This window comes from Scyliorhinus torazame, chromosome 7 (assembly GCF_047496885.1).
Source record: "Scyliorhinus torazame isolate Kashiwa2021f chromosome 7, sScyTor2.1, whole genome shotgun sequence".
In the NCBI taxonomy this organism is placed as follows: domain Eukaryota; kingdom Metazoa; phylum Chordata; class Chondrichthyes; order Carcharhiniformes; family Scyliorhinidae; genus Scyliorhinus; species Scyliorhinus torazame.
In genome coordinates this window covers 134,379,403-134,401,719 of record NC_092713.1, presented here as the reverse complement: position 1 = coordinate 134,401,719, position 22,317 = coordinate 134,379,403, and the positions used below count along the sequence as shown (strand labels likewise).

Genomic DNA, 22,317 nt, shown 5'->3' with positions numbered 1-22,317 from the left:
TTGTCGGGGAATCTCCTCATCCCCTGTGGATAGATGACATCTCTCCTGCTCTCCAACTCCTCAACCAAGGGCTCCAGTGCAGCATCAGAAAGTATTGGAGCCCATCCTCTACAATGCTGTGACATTCTGGTGTCATTCCCAAGATAAACTCATTTATAGAGTAACTTCCACAATCTGCTGTAAACGTAATGCTCCTCTGCTGAAGGCAGAGGAATTTTATTCTTGCTGAGCTGAGGCTCACAGCCATTCAACAGTATGCTTAGCACTGACTGCACAATGCAATCATTCAGACACACAGACAGCACAAAGTCTGTATGCTGACTATATCAGAAGCAACCAATCACACAGTGCAATTTCCACGTCCGTTTTCAGGGGTCATTGAATTTTGTGTTCAAGGAAACGTTTTCTGGTCCTGCTCATTTCCACAGCACTGTTTCATTTCAGAAATGCAGAGTTTCATTGTTTATAATCTGGATCCATGAACCAATACACACATCTCCTTCATAATTAAAACATACGCTGTCATGTTTGCGAAACACATTTAAAATGGAATTTTAATTCCCACTGGTTAATTATTTCCACGTTCTGTTACTGGTCACACTCAAAATGTTTTCGGGACAGATATATTATTGGCCTTCCTGGGACAGATGTGATATAGTTCCAACTTGGAACAGTTTTAAAAAATTAATCTATGGGGTGTGTATGTCGCTGGCTGGACCAGCATTTATTGCCCATCCTTAATTGCACTCAAAAGGTGGTGGTGAGGTACCTTCTTGACCCACTGCAGTCCATGTAGTGTAGGTACACCCACATTGCTGTTAGGGAGGGAGTTCCAGGATTTTGACCCAATGACAGTGAAGGAATGGTGGTATAGTTTCAAGTTAGGAGGGTGAATGACTTCTCGGTGGTGGTGTTCCCATGTGTCTGTTGCCTTGTCCTTCTAGGTGGTAGTGTTTGTTGGTTTGGAAGGTGCTGTTTAAGGAGCCTTGATGAGTTTCTGCATCTTGTAGATTGTCCACATGGCTGCTACTGCGCAGCGGTGGCGGAGGGAATGAATGTTTGTGGATGGGGTGCCAATCAAGTGGGCTACTTTGTCCTGGATGGTGTCAAATTTCTTGAGTGTTGGAGCTGCACTCATACAGGCAAGTGGAGAGTATTCCATCACACTCCTGACTATCGCCCTGTCGATGGTGGACAGTCAGGTATGATACAGACCAACGTGAGACAGGTTATCAGTGCTGGAGTATTGAAAATATGACACTTTAAATTCTTAGATGATTGACTTTTCATTTGAATATTTCAGCTGAATATAAAGAGATACCTTTGGTGGGATTTATCGACCACCCCGCCTCGTGTTTTTCGGCGGCGGAGGTGGCCCATCAGCAGTTTTACCGACCCACTGTTGTCAACGGGATTTCCTGGTGACAGCACCCCCTCATCACCGGGAAACCCGTGCGCTGGCACGGGACCGGAATTTCCCGCCGGCATGAACAGCCGGTAAATCCCGGCCCTTATATAGAAACAGAAATTGAAACTTCACTGAAAGTTATCCCTCATTGATATACAGCATGGCATGCATTATTAGAACCTCCAGACTGCAGGTTTTTAATCATCGCCTCCTTAGGAGAGATATGTAGAGAACTGTATTTTCAATTCATGTACCTCTATGTGACTGGTGGAAGTGTGATTTTGAAAAGTGAGGGGTAGAGAGACAGAAATAGATAGAGAGGGACAGAAAGCACAACTGGAGATTGAACTGTAACACCTCTACTGAGTGAGAGAATGATGTGAAGCAGAGTGCTCTGTTCTGTGATTTGGGGAAGATAGAAGAAATTAGGTCAAATAAATTAAAAACAATCAGAGGTGAATAAGAACATATTAATTTCATGTTAGAACCTTCAGACACTCTGGGCAGGGTCCAACGGAAAACTTTCTCAGTGCCATTTCAGGTGGGTTTTGCTTGGAGGTTCCCGCTGGCTTCATCGGCGAGTTCCCCACCACTATCTCACCACGCTTCGGTCGGATTTACCGGTTGTGGATCACGACTGGTAAATGCTGGGAGATCCCACTTCCGGGATCTACCCGGCTTGCCATGCCTTGCGAGACCTAAAGCAATCTCATGAGATGCCACGATGTGAATCCTACCCATTGTGGGCAGGATGACTTTCTGGCAAATCTGCATATGCCTTCTCAAGATTTACCCAAGGCGCGGGATCTAACTCCTTTGCCTGGGGGACCTCGGGCGAGTGCTGGTCTCTACAAATGGGGACCAGATGAAAAGGCACTCATGGAGGTCTCCCAGGGGATTGGAGGCCCCCAGGTGCATCCTTCTGAGGAGTTCCTCGCTTAGGCCCCGATCTACCCAGATGGGCGTTCTGGGCGACGTGGCCAGTAGATTGCGCCCTACATATACTGTCATCCACTTCAGCAAGAGTCCTATTTTGGTGGGTTACTCATAATAACTAAATAACTAATCATTTGTTAACGTCACTAAAGTAAAGTATAGTAAAGTTTGTTTTCAAATGATGTGAACTGCTTACATATTCAAACACTATGTGAATAGAAACATATCAAAAATCGATTGAACCAATTTAAATTATTTTCTATTTTATTTCATGCTTCACAACATTCCTATTCAAGCATTCCTATTTCCTCAAACAAGCTATTGGCAGATTAGAGCTCCACATTAATAAAGCTGAAATTCATTTTTTTATCAATGGATACAAGTAATACTTGTGTAAATTATATATGTGAATATAAACAATTGACATACATATCTTGTCAGAGCCTATTACGATCAAACATAAATAGGCCCACAAGGGCATCCAAGAATGCAGAACGATTATACCCATATTTTGCCAGGATTTGGGGGCCTTGACATCTTTATATTTCAATCCAGTTTAAATTAAAATGAATTGCATGCTTTAATTCTGAATGAGCCCAGATCTTTTCAAACAAACCCATTTCTGAAATCTTGACACTGCCGCCATTTTCAAAATCTTTGCAAGTCCTGAATGAAGTTGTAGATATTTTTCGATTCACTTATGGGATGTGGACATTGCTGACAAGGCTGGCATTTATTGTGCTCGTAAAGGTGGTGGTAAACTGGAATGAATGTCTTGCCAGGCCATTTCAGAGCACAGTTCAGAGAAGCTCATTGCTGTGGAGGCTGACTTGTTTAAGTTTACAAACTCTTTAAACTTTTTGGGTGGCCACTTAAAGGAGCTAATGATATGCTATGCAGCAGACAGGCTATCGCTAATAGGGAATTGGCAGTGTTAGTAATGTGAGCACTTCACAGCTCCCAAGTGGATTCCTGTGGGTAGATGTGCCATGTCAAAGGCGGCTGCTACTGCCTGGCACCCCAATCAGACTGTGAGATCTGGACACTTGTCTTGAACCCTGGAGGCATCAACACCACAGAGGCAACAGCCAATAACCACACCCAAGAATTGGGCTTCAGCACTGGGGACATCCCCACGACCTGAGGATGTGTGGAACAGGGTGGACAGGGACTCCTGAGCCTGGTGCAGGCTATGTTCCCGGCGGGGGTCTGGGGTCTGGGGTCCGGTGCCCAGGGGCCCCTGCTGTGGCCAGGGGTGTGTGTGCAGGGTAGGATCCCCCAGCACAAGCGGCTTGTTGGATGGCACCCTGAGAGAAGGTGGAAAGTGTAAGGGTGGGGAGGCTTGGGGAACTCGACGGTCCCGGGGTGGTAGCCATAGTCGATTGTTGGTCTTGCACCCTCTCCAATTCATTTCAGATATCATAGTATGGAAGATATTGTGGACCCTACAGCAGCTGCCCTTGCGATGGCTGTCCAGGCAGCCAGATGCCGGTATAAGGGGTAACCGCTGAGGTCCTAACTAATGACGCCAGTGCGGAACTTAGAGCGATGTGAGGACCCGCTATAACAAGGCCCATGTGGCCACACGGGGTGTTACTGAGAGGTGCATCGGACTGCTGAAATGCTGTTCTAATGTCTTGACCGCTCTAGCGGTGCACTGCAGTACACCACCTGGAGTGTTGCCCGCTTTGTGGTGGTCTGGTGTGCAGTCCACAACCTGGCACAGCAGTGGGATGACGTACTCGGGTGACGGAGGAGGAACATGCGGCATCGTCAGAGGAGGAGGACGAGGAGGAGATGGACCAAGAAGAGCTGGAGGATGAGCTGGGGATGACCCATGGGAGGAGCCAGAAGGTGGAGGACAGGCAACGGCAGTGAAAGTCCGGCGTGCCCGAGGGCTAGGGAGGCCCTCACCTTGCCAACTTCTCACAGGAGTGGCTTTATCCATCATCTCAACATCTCTCCGCTTTCCACCCACGTTCCCCCCCCCCCACCCAATCTGTCTCTCCCTCACCCTCCCCATCCAACCATTCCCCACACACCCATTTTTCCCCCAGTCACTCTGTTCCACCCTCCCAGGGTATGTGTGTAACATCTCTCCAGGATGATGGGCCTGTGCCGGCACTGTTGGCAGGTCAATATACAAGGCAGGAGGGTGATGATAACCAGCTGTGCTCCTCAGTCTATGCCATAGACTGACTCCTGTCTATCTGCTGACAGCGTGCTCACACCCACCACCTTCATGTGGCATGCCTCGGAGAGGGGGGACAATTTTGCTGGATCTAGGACTTCCGTGCCTGGGGGGTTGGGGCTGGGGCCGGGGGAGGGCAACTGGGGGAGGGGGTGCAGGTCGGCCCTCAGTGTGCAGTAACCTGACAGAGGCTCCACAGGCTGGATTCTCCGCAACCCCACGCAGAAATAGCGTTCAACGCGGGGGCGGAGAATCAAATTTCACGCCAAAATCGGACCCGCCGCCGATCCGCCGATTCTCCGGGACCCGAGATTTGGCGTGATCACGGAGTACTCCATGCGGCTGGGGGCCCATTGATAGAGACCAGCCCAACGAACCTCCGCTCCCGACCGGCCGAGTTCCCGACTGCGTGGAACTAACCTGCTATTGCCGGTCGGGATGCTCACGTGGCGGCTGCAGACTCAGTCCACAGCCGCCCTGGTGGGGGGCGGGGAGGGATCGGACACCGGGGGGCCTTATAGGCGACCAGGGGACAGATCTGCATGGTCAAATGCTCCGGTGCGTGGCCGATCCGGGGGGGGTGGGGGTGGGGGGGGGGGGGGGTAGGGTCCAGTTTTTATGTGTGGCTCCGCGGTCTGAGTCCGCCATGGAGCTCGGTGCGGCTGTGGGAGGCCGCCATCGTGCGCATATGCTGACTCAAATCCAGAAGTGCAGGGGCCCGTATCCGCAGCGAAAGCTGTGTGAATTACCCTGGGTTCCTGCTAGCTCCCTGCAGGGCATTGAATCAGCTCATCTTTCTTGCAGGAATTCCTGAGAAAAATGCCAGCGTTTAAACGCCGACGTGGGGGCATAGTCCCAAGCAACCTGCTGCTTACTGCGACCTGTGGCCTTTGATGCGCTTGGCGGGTGTCCTCTGGAGGGCCTGGGGCCAGAGGGGCCCAGCTGACCAGGGAGCTGGGAAAGACATGGGGCGGGATTCTCCGAACCCCTGCCGGGTCGGAGAATTGGCGGGGGGCGGCGTGAATCCCGCCCCTGCCGGCTGCCGAATTCTCCGGCGTCGGGGATTTGGTGGGGGTGGGAATCGCGCCGCGCCGGTCGGCGGCCGCTGACAGCAGCCCCCCCCCCGGTGATTCTCCAGCCCGCGATGGGCCGAGTGGCCGCCCGTTTTTTTTTGCCGGTCCCGCTGGCGTAAATTAGAGTAGGTCCTCACCGGCGGGACATGGCGGCGCGGGCGGCCTCCGGGGTCCTCGGGGGGGGGCGTGGTGGGATCTGACCCCTAGGGGTGCCCCCACGGTGGCCTGGCCCGCGATCGGTGCCCACCAATCCGCGGGCGGGACTGTGCCGTGGGGGCAGTCTATTCCTCCGCGCTGGCTGGTGTACCGATCCGCCATGGCCGACACGGAGAAGATCCCCTCTGCGCAGCGCTGGGATGACGCCAGCACACGCTGGCGCTCCCGTGCAGGCGCCAACTCACGCCGGCCGGCGGAGGCCCTTCGGCGCCAGTTGGCGTGGCGCCAAGCCCCTTTCCCGCCGGCCGGCGCGGTGCAAACCACTCCGGCGCCGGCCTAGCCCCTGAAGGTGCGGTGGATTCCGCACCTTTGGGGTGGCCCGACGTCGGAGTGGTTCATGCCACTCCTCGGCGCCGGGACCCCCTGCCCCGCCGGGTAGGGGAGAATCCCGCCCATGGTTCATACTGTTATTCATCTGTTGTTTTGTACACATTTGACCCACAGTTAACGTTAATAAATCAATTTTAGCTTTAGCTACAAGTGTTTTTGTAATATAAATGAAGCCATCTGACAAGAACATTACATAGTACATGGTATTAAACACTTGCATTACAGTCAGGAGGGGAGGGACTTGGGGGAGCTGGTGACCTCCGTCATCTCCCTGTAGGGATGCTCCAGGTTGACTTCCAGCACTCCCTCCGCCAGGTCGGTGCCTGTGGGGCCCTGGGGGTCACCTTGGGACAGAGGGACAGCTGGCGGAAATGGCGTTTGTTGCCCCTCCAGCTGGCTGAAATGGCGTTTGGTGCCCCGCCAGCTGGCGCCGAAATGCGGCGCATGCGCGGGAGCGTCAGCGGCCGCCGACAGTTTCCCTCGCATGCGCAGTGGGGAGAGTCTCTTCCGCCTCTGCCATGGTGGAGGCCGTGGCGGAGGCGGAAGGGAAAGAGTGCCCCCACGGCACAGGCCCGCCCACGGATCGGTGGGCCCCGATCGCGGGCCAGGCCACCGTGGGGGCACCCCCTGGGGTCAGATCGCCCCGCGCCCCCCCAGGACCCCGGAGCCCGCCCACGCCGCCTGGTCCCGCCGGTAAATACCAGCTTTAATTTACGCCGGCGGGACAGGCAATTTCTGGGCGGGATTTCGGCCCATCAGGGCCGGAGAATTGAGCGGGGGGTCCCGCCAACCGGCGCGGCCCGATTCCCGCCCCCGCCCAATCTCCGGGAGCGGAGACTTCGGCGGGGGCGGGATTCACGGCGGCCAACGGCCATTCTCCGACCCGGCGGGGGGTCGGAGAATGACGCCCCATGAGTTGGACAGCACTGTCAGCCTTGGCCCAGTGGGAGCGCTCTTCTATCTCAGTCAGAACGTTGTTAGACTGGTGTCTTTGGTTGGAAGACACCAGTCAGCTGGCGGGGCGGAAATCCCTCCGGCGCCGGCCTAGCCCCTCAATGTTGGGGCTCGGCCCCCAAAGATGCGGAGCATTCCGCACCTTTGGGCCGGCGCGATGTCCGTCTGATTGGCGCTGTTTTTGGCGCCAGTCGGCGGACATCGCGCCGTTGGGGGAGAATTTCGCCCATGGGGTTGATCCGAATTAAACATCAGACCCTCCTTTCAACATATTCCTTACCAGCTGTCAATCACAGTCCCCAGAAAACCTATCAAATAATTTCATCTGTTCTGGATCTATAAGCATTTCCTCTTCTAGTTACTCTATCTATAATGATTAACAGAAAACCTTGCCAATTATTCTCATAGCAATCACTCCATTTGTGGAGCAGGAAATCCCAGTTGTCCCAGTACAGCAGTTGTGGTGGTCTAACTGATTGCTATGATTGACAGAACATAGCAGACAACTTAAAGAAGGTAAATTGAAAACATCCTTTTCAAATAACATGATTGTTACAGTATTCAACTTTGAAATTCTAAATCTATTAATAATAAATAGTGCGTTTCATGTGAAGATTAATGCTACATAATTTGATTTGAAAGTTTGAAATTCTTTTTTCACAAATTACTCTACCATTTCAACATCTGGGATGAATTTCCAAATGAAGCAAGAGCTAAATTACCATTGAACAATTGATTAATTAGCAGGAAAAGAATTCAGGTTTAAATCTCCAATTGAGTGAAATTGTCCACAATTATCCAGCCATTCCTGCTGGATCTCATGAGGCGTTGGGAGCCAGGTAGATCCCAGGAGCGGGGTCTCTCAGGTTTTATCAGCCCCATTGCGCCGCACGCGGCGAGCTGCTTTCGGGCGCAGCGTGGCCACTGAGTTTCACTTGGAAATTGTAAAATGATGAAAAATATCTGTTCTGATGGCACAACTTTTCCAGTTAGGAGCAGTTCAGGCAGAGTTAAGAATCAGGGGCGAAATTCTCCGTTATCGGCGGAAAGTCCGCCGATCGGCGCAAAAAACGGCGCAAATCCGACTTGCGTCACGTCGGAAAAATGGGTCGAATGTCTCCGGCCCGAAATGGGCTAGCAGCGACGTAACGGGATCCGCGCTTGCGCAGTGGTTCACGCCGTGCAGCGTCATACGCGCCGCACGGCGTGACGGCTCATAAGGCCGCGCTGCTCCCCCCCACCCGACCGGAAAACCCGACCGGAACACCCGACTGGATGGCTGGCCGCCGCTCAGCCCCGAGGTTCGAGTCACGGGATGTGGAGGCGCTCCTGGACGCGGTGGAGCAGAGGAGGGACGCCCTGTATCCCGGGCACGGCCGCAGAGTTGCCCCACGCCACAGCTGGCATCTGTGGAGGGAAGTGGCAGAGGCCGTCACCGCTGCGGCCCTAACACCACGGACAGGCACCCAGTGCCACAAGAAGGTGAACGACCTCGTCAGAGCAGGCAGGTGAGCATCCCCATATCCCCCCTCCCCCATATCCCCCCTCCCCCATATCCCCGCTCCCCCATATCTCCTTCCCCATATCCCCCCTCCCCATATCCCCCCTCCCCATATCCCCCCTCCCCCATATCCCCCTCCCCATATCCCCATATCCCCATATCCCCCACTCCCCCATATCCCACCCTCCCCCATATCCCACCCTCCCCCATATCCCCCCTCCCCCATATCCCCCTCCCCCATATCCCCCCTCCCCCTATCCCCCCCTCCCCCATATCCCACCCCCCCCATATCACCCCTCCCCCATATCCCCCCTCCCCCATATCCCCCCTCCCCCTATCCCCTCCCCCTATCCCCCCTCCCCCTATCCCCCCCTCCCCCATATCCCCCCTCCCCCATATCCCCCATATCTCCCCTCCCCCATATCCCCCTCCCCCATATCCCCCCTCCCCCATATCCCCCTTCCCCCATATCCCCCCCTCCCCCCATATCCCCCCTCCCCCATATCCCCCATATCTCCCCTCCCCCATATCCCCCATATCTCCCCTCCCCCATATCCCCCTCCCCATATCCCCCCTCCCCCATATCCCCCTTCCCCCATATCCCCCCTCCCCCCATATCCCCCCTCCCCCATATCCCCCCTCCCCCATATCCCCCCTCCCCGTATCCCCCACTCCCCCATATCCCCCCTCCCCCATAACCCCCCCTCCCCCATATTCCCCCCTCCCCCATATCCCCCCTCCCCCATATCCCCAAGTGAATCCAGCCCTAACCTTAACCTCTGCAATGCACGCGCAACCGATGGCGTGCATTCATATACCTGCCTAACAGTGTTGCCTTTTACCCCTGCCATCCCCCCCCCCCACAGGAGAAGCGCGCACACAACAATAGGGAGCATGTGAGGACTGGAGGAGGCCCCGCTGATGAGAGGCCACTGACCGAACACGAGGAAAGGGCCCTGGAACTGGCTGGCGGACCTGACGACCGGGAGGTTGCTGATGCAGAGGTCGGGGGCGTACTAGCAAGTGAGCCACCGACAGCCCGTCCCCATATCCCCACTCCCCTATATCCCCCTCCCCGTATCACCTGATAACTGCCTGATGTCTAACCATGCATGCTTCATTGTGTATCGCAGGACCAAACGTCCAGGCACCCATCCCCGCAGATGCAGACCGCCCGCAGGATGCCCCTCGGAGGCCACGGGAGACGGAGAGACACGAACCCTCCAGCATGCGACGCCCGCAGGATGCCCCTCGGAGGCCACGGGAGACGGAGAGACCCGGACACTCTAGCATGCGACGCCCGCAGGATGCCCCTCGCACACCACGGGAAACGGAGAGACCTGGAGCAACAGGGAGACGACACCCCCGTCACGTGCGGGAGCGACCACCCAGTGACGAGGGGGGCAGCCACAGGCCCCCGTCACATCCGAGCCAGGACACCACTACCCAGGACACCACTACCCAGGACACCACTACCCGGGACAGCACTGCCCAGGACACCCCTACCCGGGACAGCACTACCCAGGAAGACGAAATACCGGACAGTGACTCAGAGTGGATGGGTGGAGACGAACCCCCACCCCAAAGTGCCATGGACTCAGAGTGGGACAAAGAGCACGACACAACGCCACTGCTGTCACCAACACCCTCCACCATCGCAGAAACACTCACCTCGGTTGGGCACTTTAGTGATGAGGCGTCTGGTACACTCACTGGTGCGCACAACACAGCCGTCCCGGTACAGCAGGTGGAGGTAGGAGCAGCAGAGGGGCCGGGCGGTCAGAGGGCAGCCCAGCCCAAGCGAACATCTGCCGCCCAGATGGATCCCGGGTTCCTGGCGTTACCACACCCACACATAGATCCGATGCAACCACCGACCCGGAGACGAGCGAAGAGGGTGACGGGCGGCTTGCGGCGGCTGCAGTCGCAGGTGGAGGAGTCCACCCGCGTCCAGGAGCTGGGAGTGGTGCCGGTCATGCGTGCCACCCAGGCTGACACCGCATGGGTGGCGTCCGCGGTGGAGGCAATGGGTGCGACGGTGTCAGACATGGGGAACGGTTTGCGAGGCCTGGGGCTTTCCGTGCAGGCGGCGTCTGTGGCCCAGGACATGGCTGCCCTCTCACAGGAGGCCATGAGCCAGTGCCAGCGCCAGATGGCAGAGGCGCTCAACACCATAGCCCAGTCTCTGCAGGCCATGGCCCAGTCTCAGCAGGCCATGGCACAGTCTCTGCAGGCCATCGCTGAGGGCATCGGCGCCAGTGGCCATGTGCGAGCTGGCGTCGCACTGTCACAGACAGGGTTTGCCAACCCCCTGGGCTCCATGGCTGCAAACCTGCAGACCCCTGTCGATACCAGCACGGGCCTCCAGGACTGGAAGCGCCAGATGTCGGGGGGGGCGTCGGATGGCCAGTCCGTTCGCATCCCCCACCCATGTAGAGGCCTGGGGGCCATCGGGCACCCCGAGGGAGGAGGAGGTGGTGTGGTCCGTCCCGGCTCCCCCTGTAGGGGAGGTCCCGGTACACCGCGACACCTTGGACTCCCCCCTTTCCGTCCCAGGTGCATCGGGTGGGCAACGGGCAGGACAGGCTGGCAGCTCGCCATCCCAGTCACTCGGGCCGCAGCCTGGCCCATCTAGGCCAGGACGCCCCAGGAAACGGCCGCCAAAGGGATCCAGTGTCAGAGGGCAGGAATCACAGGAGTCCACCTCCAGTTCTGCTGCACCGTCTGGGGAACCACGTAGACGTAGTCAAAGGGCCCGTAAGGCCAAACAATTAGACACTGAGTAAGTTGGCACGGGTGCAGGGCACAGATGAGTTTTAGGGGCTAGGGCACGTGCATGAACTCGTTTGGTTATTAAAGTCAATGTTACACCTACAGAAGCTGCCTTTGTGCTCTGTCCAAAGCGTGCGGGGGTGTCATGTACGTTGAGCGCAAGTGTGTGTGTGAGGGGTGGTCTTACCTCAGCCCCAGGTGAGTCTGCCCCCTTCCCCCTGGGCCGCCATCAACATCCCCCGGGCAGAGGACGGGACCGTGCGCTGCAGTGTCACAGCCGCATGCAGGGATGGTCCGGGTGGATGGTGGTACTGTGGCCATGGGTCAGACATAGTCCAACGATGTGGATCCAGGAGCTCACCACAGGGCGGGTTCTCATCATCCTCCATGGCCTGCAATAGACACGCGTCCACCCGCAACTGTGTGAGCCCGGCCGTTGTGCCGCAGGTGGATGGGCAATGGGGGGGGGTGGTGTGCATGCGGGTGGGATGGGTGGGGTTGGGGAGGGGGGTGAGGGTGCTGGGTGGGTGGATGGGTGGGGGGTGTGGGTGGTCGGCTGTTGCCATGGTGTGCGGTCTGTGGCCATACTACCCGATTCCCACGCCCATCTAGTCAGTGAAGCGGGCGGCTATCAGTCTGTCCCGTGCCCACTGGGCCAGCCGGTAACGGTGGACAGCCACCCGCCTGTGTCTACCCCGTCTGCCCTGACCATTACCCCCATCCCCCTCATCTGAGGAGGACTGTGCCTCTTCCTGCTGCTCCTCCACTCCGCCCTCCTCTGCTGGGCTATGTTGTGCAGGACGCAGCACACCACAATGATGCGGCCGACCCTATCTGACCGATACTGGAGGGCGCCCCCAGAGAGGTCCAGGCACCTGAAACGCATCTTCAGCACACCAAAGCACCTCCCTATCACTCCCCTTGTCACTACATGGGCATCATTGTAGCGGTTCTTCGCCTCATTGCGTGGCCTCCGTACAGGCGTCATCAGCCACGATCGCAATGGGTAGCCCCTGTCGCCCAGCAACCAGCCCTTCAGCCGGGGATGGCGTCCCTCGTACATGCCGGGGATTGATGACCGCGACAACACGTATGAGTCGTGTACACTGCCTGGGTAACGGGCGCAGACGTGCAGGATCATCATGCGGTGGTCGCAGACCACCTGTATGTTCATCGAATAGGTCCCCTTCCTATTGGTGAATACGGCCCTGTTATCTGCAGGTGGCCGCACGGCGACATGCATCCCATCGATCGCGCCCTGGACCATGGGGAACCCGGCCACGGCAGAGAAGCCCACGGCCCGGGCATCTTGGCTGGCCCGGTCCACGGGGAAGCGGATGTAGCGGTGCGCCATGGCATATAGGGCATCTGTCACTGCCCGGATGCACCGATGCACCGATGTCTGCGATATGCCGTACAGGTCCCCACTCGGTGCCTGGAATGACCCCATTGCATAAAAGTTCAGGGCCACCGTAACCTTGACGGACACGGGGAGAGGGTGTCCCCCGCCAGTGCCACGCGGTGACAGGTGTGCCAGCAGGTGGCAGATGTGTGCCACGGTTTCCCGCCTCATCCGGAGTCTCCTCCTGCATTCCCGGTCCGTGAGGTCCTGGTATGACTGCCGGGGCCGGTACACACGGGGCGCCCTCGGGTGCCTCCGTTGCCGTGGGGCCGCGACGTCCTCCTCCCCCTCCTCGTCCTGTCGGTCAGGTGTCCCTCCAGCCTGGGCGGCTGCCGCCTGTCCCTCTGCGGCAGCCTGGGCCGCCTCTCTGGCACGCTCCTCCTCCTCATCCAGGGCAACATAGACATTAGCCGCTGCCGCCACGGCGGCCAACATCGCTGGATGATCGGAAAACATGACGGCCTGGTGGGGGGGAGGGGAACGACGACATGTCATCATTGCCCATATCCCCTCCTCCCCCCAGCCAGGTGGCATGGACCGCATGGGTCCAACTGTTGGAGGCTGGCACCTGGCCAGGTGGACCAATTCACTTGCCCTCGCATCCCCCTCCCCGGCATGGACCCCCCATCCCCCTCCCCGGCACGGACCCCCCCCCAATCCCCCTCCCCGGCACGAACCCTCCCCAACCTCCTCCCCGGTACGGACCCCCCCCAACCTCCTCCCCGGCACGGACCCCCCATTCCCCTCCCCGGCACGGACCCCCCCCAACCTCCTCCCCGGCACGGACCCCCCCCAACCTCCTCCCCGGCACGGACCCCCCATCCCCCTCCCGGCACGGACCCCCCCCAACCTCCTCCCCGGCACGGACCCCCCCCATCCCCCTCCCCGCCATGGACCCCCCCCCAACCTCCACCCCGGCACGGACCCCCCATCCCCCTCCTCGGCACGGACCCCCCCCCCCAACCTCCTCCCCGGCACGAACCCACCCCCAACCTCCTCCCCGGCACGGACCCCCCACCCCCCTCCCCGCACGGACCCCCCCCAACCTCCTCCCCGGCACGGACCCCCCCATCCCCCTCCCCGGCACGGACCCTCCCCCCAACCTCCACACCGGCACGGACTCCCCATCCCCCTCCCCGGCACGGACCCCCCTCCAGCACTCCCCCGGAGCCCAGCCCACTCTAACCACCCCCCCCCGCCGCACACACACACACACAACCCGAGACACACCTCTCCCCACACATTCAGACTGTGGCCACGCCATCGCCTGTCCAGAGCCAACCCCCCAGGCCGTCACTCACCTCCACGCTGGTCGGCGTGAACCTGGAGCACAGGGTCACGCCGATGAAAAGGAGGTTTAATTTACATCGACGTGAACGGTCATCATGTCGACGGGACTTCGGCCATCCGGAAGGGAGAATATCGGCAGGCCGAAAATCGGCTGCCTTGCGCAGACCCATGCCATTCTCCGACGGCAGCGGCGACATTAACGCCCCCGCCGACTTTTCTCCTTCGGAGACTTCGGCAACCGGCGGGGGCGGGATTCACGGCGGCCAACGGCCATTCTCCGACCCTCTGGGGGGTCGGAGAATGACGCCCGAGATTTGTGCCAGTCGCCATTTTCAATGTGGTGGAGCTGCATGTTTTTCAGCCAAGTGCTGCCCACTCAACGGACATCATTCATATTAATGGATTTTCACACCAACTGAGCTCTCTCTGAAATCCCTGTTAGATTCCCTCCAGTCTAAAGTCAGCATCGAAACAGACCATGTTACAGTCACAAACAAATCACATTTTCTTGAACCATTGATTGCCTCAGTCTCATCAGGCAACGTGTACAGCATGAAGTCATCGGTGGTAATAATGTGCTCCATTCCATAATTGTAATAATGAAGGTAGACATGCATCATGCACTTCGCTCTCTTGCTACTGACTTGGCGTGAGGTACTTTTAACCTGGCCGACTGGGCAGAAAACCCACGAGATTGGGTGGAACGTTAATTTTACGTTCCAAGCAAGATTCCTCTCCACTAATCAAAGAGTGTAAAACCAACATTGCATCTGATCCTGCCAGTCTCTCAAGCAGCAGGTTAGGTTAAAATTGTCCTTGATAGCAATCTTTGCTTGTGTGTGTGAGGAGTAAAAGAGAGATAGAGTATACTGGATGAATCATGAAGGATTACTATAATACAAAATAATTCAAAGGCCCAGCATATTGAATAGGGTTAGTGGGTTACGGGGATGGGGTAGAGACGTGGGCTTGTGTAGAGTGCTCTTTGTAAGGGCTGGTGCAGGCTCGATGGGCCAAGTGGCCTCCTTCCGCACTGTAAATTCTATGATTCTATGATATCATCCATCAATTAATTAAAAATTGAATTTTGTCCCATTGTGGAAGAACAGTTCATACATCTGAAGGTTGAGTAGATTTTTGTACCATAACTGTTCCAGACTCTTAGCAAGAGGGACATAGCAGCTATGGACAAAGAAATAGGAAGACTCTTTATCATAAATGACCTGCAAATATTCAGCAGGCCAGGCAGAATCCGTGGAGAGGGGAACAGAGTTAGTGTTGCAGGTTGAAAGAATTTTCTGTTTTTATTTCAGATTTTGAGTATCTGCAGTATGTTTGCTTTTGTACCCCTTATTCAACGGGTGTTGGACATTTTTTTCAAAAGACTAAACAACAATCCAAAACAAATTTACAAAAAGCCATTTATTTTTCCAACTCTGTGAAGAGAACATAAGAAATAGATGCAGACGTAAACCACTCAGATCCTTGAGCCTGCTCTGCCTTCCATTATGATCATGGCTGAGCATTTGCTTCAACTTCACTTTCTCACTTACTCTCATACCCCTTGGTTGCCTAAGAGATCAAAAATCTATTGACTTCAGTCTTGAATATATACCCAACAATGGAGCATCCATAACCCTCTGGGATAGAGAATTCCAAAGATTCACAACCTCTTGAGTGAAGAAGGTCCTCCTAATTTCAGTTGTAAATAATGTCGATTATCCTGAGTTGCAACCCCGAGTACTAGATTCCCCAGCCAGAGGAAACAACCTCTCAGTGTCTACCCTGCCAAAGCCCCTTCAGAATAATGTAAATTTCAATGAGGTCACCTCTTATTCTTCGACTCCAGAGAGAGAGAGTGACGCAATTTGCCCAACCTCTCATCTTTGGAAAACAGGAACCAATCTTGTGAACCTTTGTTGTACTGCCTCCATTGCGAGTCTCATCATCCTTAGATATGGGGACCAATATTGTACACAGTACAGCACTGGTCTCGCCAAAGCCCTGTACAATTGTAGCAAGACTTATTCATCCTTGTACTCTTAATCCCTTTGCAAAAAAGGCCTTACATTGCAACCTAATAGTCTAACATCAGCCAACTTGGGTACATTACTTCTGATCTCTTTGTCTAAGTCATTAATATATAGATTGTAAATATCTGAGACCCCAGTACAGATCCTTGAAACACTTCACTATTCAGAGCCTGCCAACTTGGAAGTGCCCCATTTATCCCTAATCTCTGCCTCCTGTCCATCAACAACACTACATCTACTGGTTCCCCTTTATTTACTCTACTTGTTACATCCTCAAAACACTGATAATGTTAAACAGAGAATGGGATCTTCCGGCCCCCCTAGCCATGTGTTTCTTGGGCGCATGCTGTTCGCTGGTGGTGGAATTCTATCTTCCCGCTGCTTTTCAATGGGATTTCCCATTGAAACCATCCCATGCTGCCATGAAACCCGCTGCCAGGATGCCTGCATTACTCTGAGGATTGTGATCAGGCTAACTGGCCGGTAGATAATTTTTTTCTCTCCCCCACAACAAGACTCATCCCCTATCTTGAATAGCAGTGTTACATTTGCTAACTTCCAAACTGCTAAGACCAGGTTAGAATCTAGGGAATTTTGTAAAATCATAACTTGTTCATCCACCATCTCCACAGCCACACCTCTTTTAGAACCTTATGATGTAGGCCATCACATCCTGGCATGTCAACTTTTAGTCGCTTAATTTTCTCTAATACATTTTCTCTGCTGATATTAATTAGCTTAAATTGCTTACTCTTTTTACCCCCAGATCATCTGCTTATACATAGAAATAGACATAGAAAATAGAAGCGGGAGGAGGCCATTTGGCCCATCAAGGCGACTCCACCATTTATAGAATCATAGAATTTACAGTGCAGAAGGAGGCCATTCAGCCAATCAAGTCTACACTGGCCCTTGTAAAGAGCAGCCTACTGAAGCCCACGCCTCCTCCCTATCCACATCTTCTGGCCAGTAACTCCACCTAACCTTTTGGACACTAAGGGGAAATTTAGCATAGCCAATCCAACTAACCTGCACATCTTTGGACTGTGGGAGGAAATCGGAACACCTGAAGGAAACCAATGCAGACACGGGGAGAAAGTGGAAACTCAGCACAGACTGTCGCCCGGGGCCGGAATTGAACACAGGTCCCTGGAGGAATGAGGCAGCGGTGCTAACCACTGTGCCACAGTGGCGCCCCTTCATTATGATCATAGCTGATCATCAAGTTCAATATTCTAATCCTGCCTTCCCACCATACTCCTTGATCCATTTAGCCCCACAAGCTATATCTAATTGCTTCTTGAAATTACACAAAGTTTTGGTCTCAACTACTCATGAATTCCACAGATTCACCACTCTCTGGATGAAGAAACTTCTCCTCACCTCAGTCCTAAAAGGTTTACCCCTTATCTTCAAACTATGAGCCCTAATTCTGGACTACCCCACCATCGGGAACATTCTTTCTGAATCTACCCTGTCTAATCCTGTTAGAATTTTATAAGTTTTATGAGATCCACTCTCACTCTTCTAAACTTCAATGGACATAATACTAACCGATTTAGTCTCTCCTCATATGACAGTCCCGCCATCCCTGGAATTACCTGGTAAATTTTGCGGCCTTCTTTCCATAGCAAGAGCATTCTTCCTCAGATAAGCACAACAAAACCACACACAATACTCCAGGTGCGGCCTCACCAACACCCTAAACAAGGGCATTCGTGAACTAGATAGTTTTTTAAAAAATCGTTCGATAATACTATTACTGGTCACTATGACCAAAACTACTTTTACAATTCCAGATTTTATTAATTGCACTTAAATTACACTAGCTGCGGAGCAGCGGGGTGGTGCAGTAGTTCGTGCTGCTGCCTCATGGAGCCGAGGTCCCAGGTTTGATCCCGGCTCTGGGTTGCACATTCTCCCCGTGTATGCGTGGGTTTTGCCCCCACAACCCAAAAGATGTGCAGGGTAGGTGAATTGGCCATGTTCAATTGCCCCTTAAATTGGAAAAAGTTAATTGGGTACTCTATATTTTTTTTTTTAAATTACACTAGCTGCCGTGGTGGGATTTGAACCCTGATCCCCAGTGCATTAGCCTGGGCCTCTGGATTACTACACATAGAATCCCTTATCATGGAATCCCACAGTGTGGGTGGAGGCCATTCAGCCCATCGAGTCTATACTGATGCTCTGAAAGAACATCCTACCCAGGCTCACTCACCCACCTAACCTTTGGACACTAAAGGGCAATTTAGCGTGGCCAATCCACCGAACCTGCACATCTTTGGACTGTGGGCGGTAACCAGTGCACCCGGAGGAAACCCATGCAGACACGGGGAGAAAGTGCAAACTCCACACAGTTACCCAAGGCTGGAATTGAACCCGGGTCCCTGGTGCTGTGAGGCACCAGTGCTAACCACTATGCCACCGTGTCACCCATGACTAGATCGGTGACAGTATCACGGCACGACGATCTCCCCTAGTAAAATAAACAAGCTTATAAAATGGATTTTACAGATTCAGAAACAAGAGTCCATGTACCACTATTAAACAGCTATAAAAACAACTGAGAAGGTACAATCTGTATAGACAGACAATACTTGTAAGCACAGTAAGACAGCTGAGCATAAGTAGATATGGACCGAAAAGGTTGTGAATAGATAATACAACATTAATGCGCGATCATAGCAATGCACACTAGTCTGTCAATGGATACTAATCCTGAAACATTCTACTTCCATGGATCCTAAAAGTTAAGAGCCGATGAAACCTGCATCTGGACACATAGCATGCACTGAAATTATCGGTGCTGTCGATGATCATCTGGTTATGCCTGCCATGCAGACAGCAAAAGAAAGTTAGATTTGAACCACAAAACTTTTCTTTTTTCACATTGCATCAGTTTTCAATACTAATGACTCCTTGAAATGAGAGATACAAACTATGTGCCCGCTTTTCATTTTCGTTAGATTTTAACGAGCCATAATTCATCTCTCTCTTCAAAAAAGTAGTAAGATTTTCCCAATTTAAACAAAAACACTGGAGGTCCAGCTCAGAGCTGCCACAAAGGATTTGCAAAGAAAACGTACCTTGATGATGAAGATCACTTTTCTCGACATGAACATCTAGAATATTTTGCTTTCTTGCCTGTGTGTATGTATACCAAGTTTCTTAGAATCCGTACTTTTTCTGTCATAAACTAAGCTGATGTAAGATGCCTGCAGCAAAAAAAAGCTAACATTCTGGGCATTCTTGGGAGCCAGCCAGGGATCCCAGAATTCCACCAGTAACACAGGCTGTTTCAATTAAAGGTGCTGATTATAACCAATCACGGCAGTTTAGACCCGTTTTTACTGGCCTGAGGGACGCTGCCTGCCTATTACTGACAGCAAGCTCTGTATGAAAAGTGCTGTCAGTCCCCAGGTCATGCAAGAGGACTTCTTTCTGTTATACGATTAGAACACTCCAAACCAAAAAAAACCCCAACAGCAAAATGGGAAGGAAATCAAACTGCAATGTCAGCATTATCACCCCAAATTTCAAGCGTGTGGACATTTGAATTAAACAGCAAATTTCTGACCTTCCCCCTCTCCCAGAATACATCTGCTAAAAGCAAGTACAATGTGCTTTAAATTAGCTGGACTGGACTTAAGCACTCATGAGATCGAATGCACTTGCATTTTGGAAACAAAACACTTTTTGTCCAACTGCCATGCATATTATTCAAACTAAATCTGTCAATGATTTTTGTCTCAGTCTGTTGCGCAGATTGTCGTAATATTGAAGGATCGAAAGTTATTTTACTTAATGATTTAACAGAACTGAGAGATTTTACATTGAATCTTCTGAGAGAACAGGAACTGAGTAGTGGGCAGGTAGTTAAAATCATTCAGGAGATGATTTTAACCACCCACATCTTAATCTGTTGCTTTGTTTTATGTTTTTATCTGAGCAAAAGCAAGGGTGTCTGGCTGAAGCCAGTGGGGGCTTGATGCAAATCAATTACGACGAGACGAGAGTAGAGAGTAATCGAGGCTTTATTACACAGAGATGTGTGGCCTCCTACAGCTGTTGCCGAAATAGCTGCAGCTCGGAGAGCCCACACATTTATACTCCGTCTACTGGGTGGAGCCAGCAGGCAGGGATCTACTCCCGTACCTGTAGTACAGGGGCCTTACCGTAATGCCCTTGTATGCAGTTCAATATATACAATATAATACAACAATGGTGACGACCACATTCACCCCCTGTTAAAAATGAGTCCAGCGGGGGTGGTGGAAAACTATTTACATACAGGTTGTCATTAAAATTTCAGAGAAGGTTACAAATTTAGACGGTCAGGCCCCTTGATCCGTCGTTGAGAGCGCCACAGTGCTGGTGGCGAGTCAGGCATCGGCTCGGTCGTCAGTGACTCCGGGAGCGTGTCGACATCCTCTTCATCCCCGGGTGGGACCAAGAGGAGGGCGGATTGTCCTGGAACGGTGGCTGTGGTGGGGTGCGCTGGGGGAAGAGAGGGTGGCGCCGGGGCAGAGGGTGGGGGGGTGTGGGGATCCAGCTGGTGCCAGGTTCCTGAGGGAGACTGTGTCTTGGCGGCTGTCGGGGTACGCTACGTACGCGTACTGCGGGTTCGCGTGGAGTAGCTGTATCATCTCAACCAACGGGTCCGCCTTGTGGAGCCGCACGTGCTTGCGGAGGAGAATGGGTCCTGGAGCTGCCAGCCACGTTGGGAGCGAAACCCCGGAGGTAGACTTCCTGGGGAAGGCAAAGAGACGTTCATGGGGGGTTTCGTTAGTCGCCGTGCACAGGAGCGACCGAATGGAGTGAAGGGCGTCAGGGAGGACCTCCTGCCAGCGGGTGGCCGGGAGATTTCTGGACCGTAGGGCCAGCTGGACGGCCTTCCAGACCGTCCCATTCTCCCACTCCACCTGCCCGTTTCCCTGGGGGTTGTAGCTGGTCGTCCTGCTTGAGGCAATGCAGTATATACAATATGATACAACAGTGGTGACTACCACAGGCCTATTATTTAAATATACAGGTCAGGGTTCCCAAATTTAACTGATGGCCTGAGCTGCAAAGCTTTCCCAACAGATGAAGACAGCAGGGAGACAGTCAGACACCAAAAGAAGCCCAATCACACAAGTTTGTTTATTAAAAAACTTTCCTTGTAAAACCAAGAGTTAAGAGGCCCTACAAGGGAAGTTCAGGCCTCTTTTTCCCTAGAAATACTCATCTTCCCAAATGCAAGACTATGCCAAAACTGCCCTCCCTACACCTTACCTAGTGCTGGCTAATGTTCCTTTTGTGCTGGCCAGGGACCTCCTTTCACCTTCAATTATGCTTCCACTCACTGGAAACAGGCAACTGAGCAAATACACAAGCTAAGACATGGAAAATAAAATTGAGTAGGTATTGCTGAGGTCATGTGAGCTTGGCACTCACCTCAGCCCCCGGTCTGCCTGATTCCCACTCCAGGTTAAACTTGATCCTCATGCATTTACACTACGGGTACATGCTTGGGTTGAGACCAGCTAGTTGATATAGTATTTACAGAGCCAGTACTCTATAATTTATACAGTTTTTAAGCGATGTTGGAAAGCTTGGTCTTCACTGTTGATATCAATCAGCCCAATTTTATATTCAGAGCTGCACCAGTCGAGCTGTACGAAGGACATCAAAGTGCCAGTGTGAAAATGGAAAAGTGGAGGGTGGGAGGTAGAGCCAAGAGTGCCAGGATGGATTAGATGGGTGGGGTGGGCGCAAGGCTGCAAAAAAGTGGAAAAGAAACAATAAAGGGCATGAGGCTAGAGGAGAAGCAAATCAATAAAGGATGGGTGAAGAATGCCAATATAAACTGTGTGTGTTGGAGAAGAGTGGGGGATATGAAGGATGTTTGTAGAAGGACAGAATCCTGAAATGTACCATCCTGAATTAGGAGAGGGAGAAAACTGCTGCTTTCAAAAAAAAGGAAGACGTGCATTTATATAGCATTTTTCATGATGACCCCGATCAGGCCATTCTCAACTGCTTAACAGTCATTGCAGTGCTTTTGAAGTATAGTCACTGTCATGATGTAGGAAACATGGAGGTCAGTGTGAACACAACAAGATCCCACTAACAGCAAGGAGTTCATAACCAGGTTCATAATCAGTGACCCGGCTTTGGTCACTGTCTGTGCAGAGTCTGCACATTCTCCCTGTGTCTGCGTGGGTTT

At 53.3% G+C, this 22,317-nt stretch overlaps 1 protein-coding gene across 1 annotated transcript in view; it reads right to left on the bottom strand.

Annotated features, from left to right (window-relative positions):
* Window positions 1-19,362, bottom strand: part of ddr2a (discoidin domain receptor tyrosine kinase 2a) — a 268,687-nt gene extending 249,325 nt beyond the window's left edge. Inside the window, exon 1 of the mRNA XM_072511516.1 lies at window positions 19,196-19,362. The gene's annotated coding sequence lies outside the window, so the exon portion shown is untranslated. The remainder of the gene's footprint in view (window positions 1-19,195) is intronic.
* Between the last annotated feature and the right edge of the window lie 2,955 nt (window positions 19,363-22,317).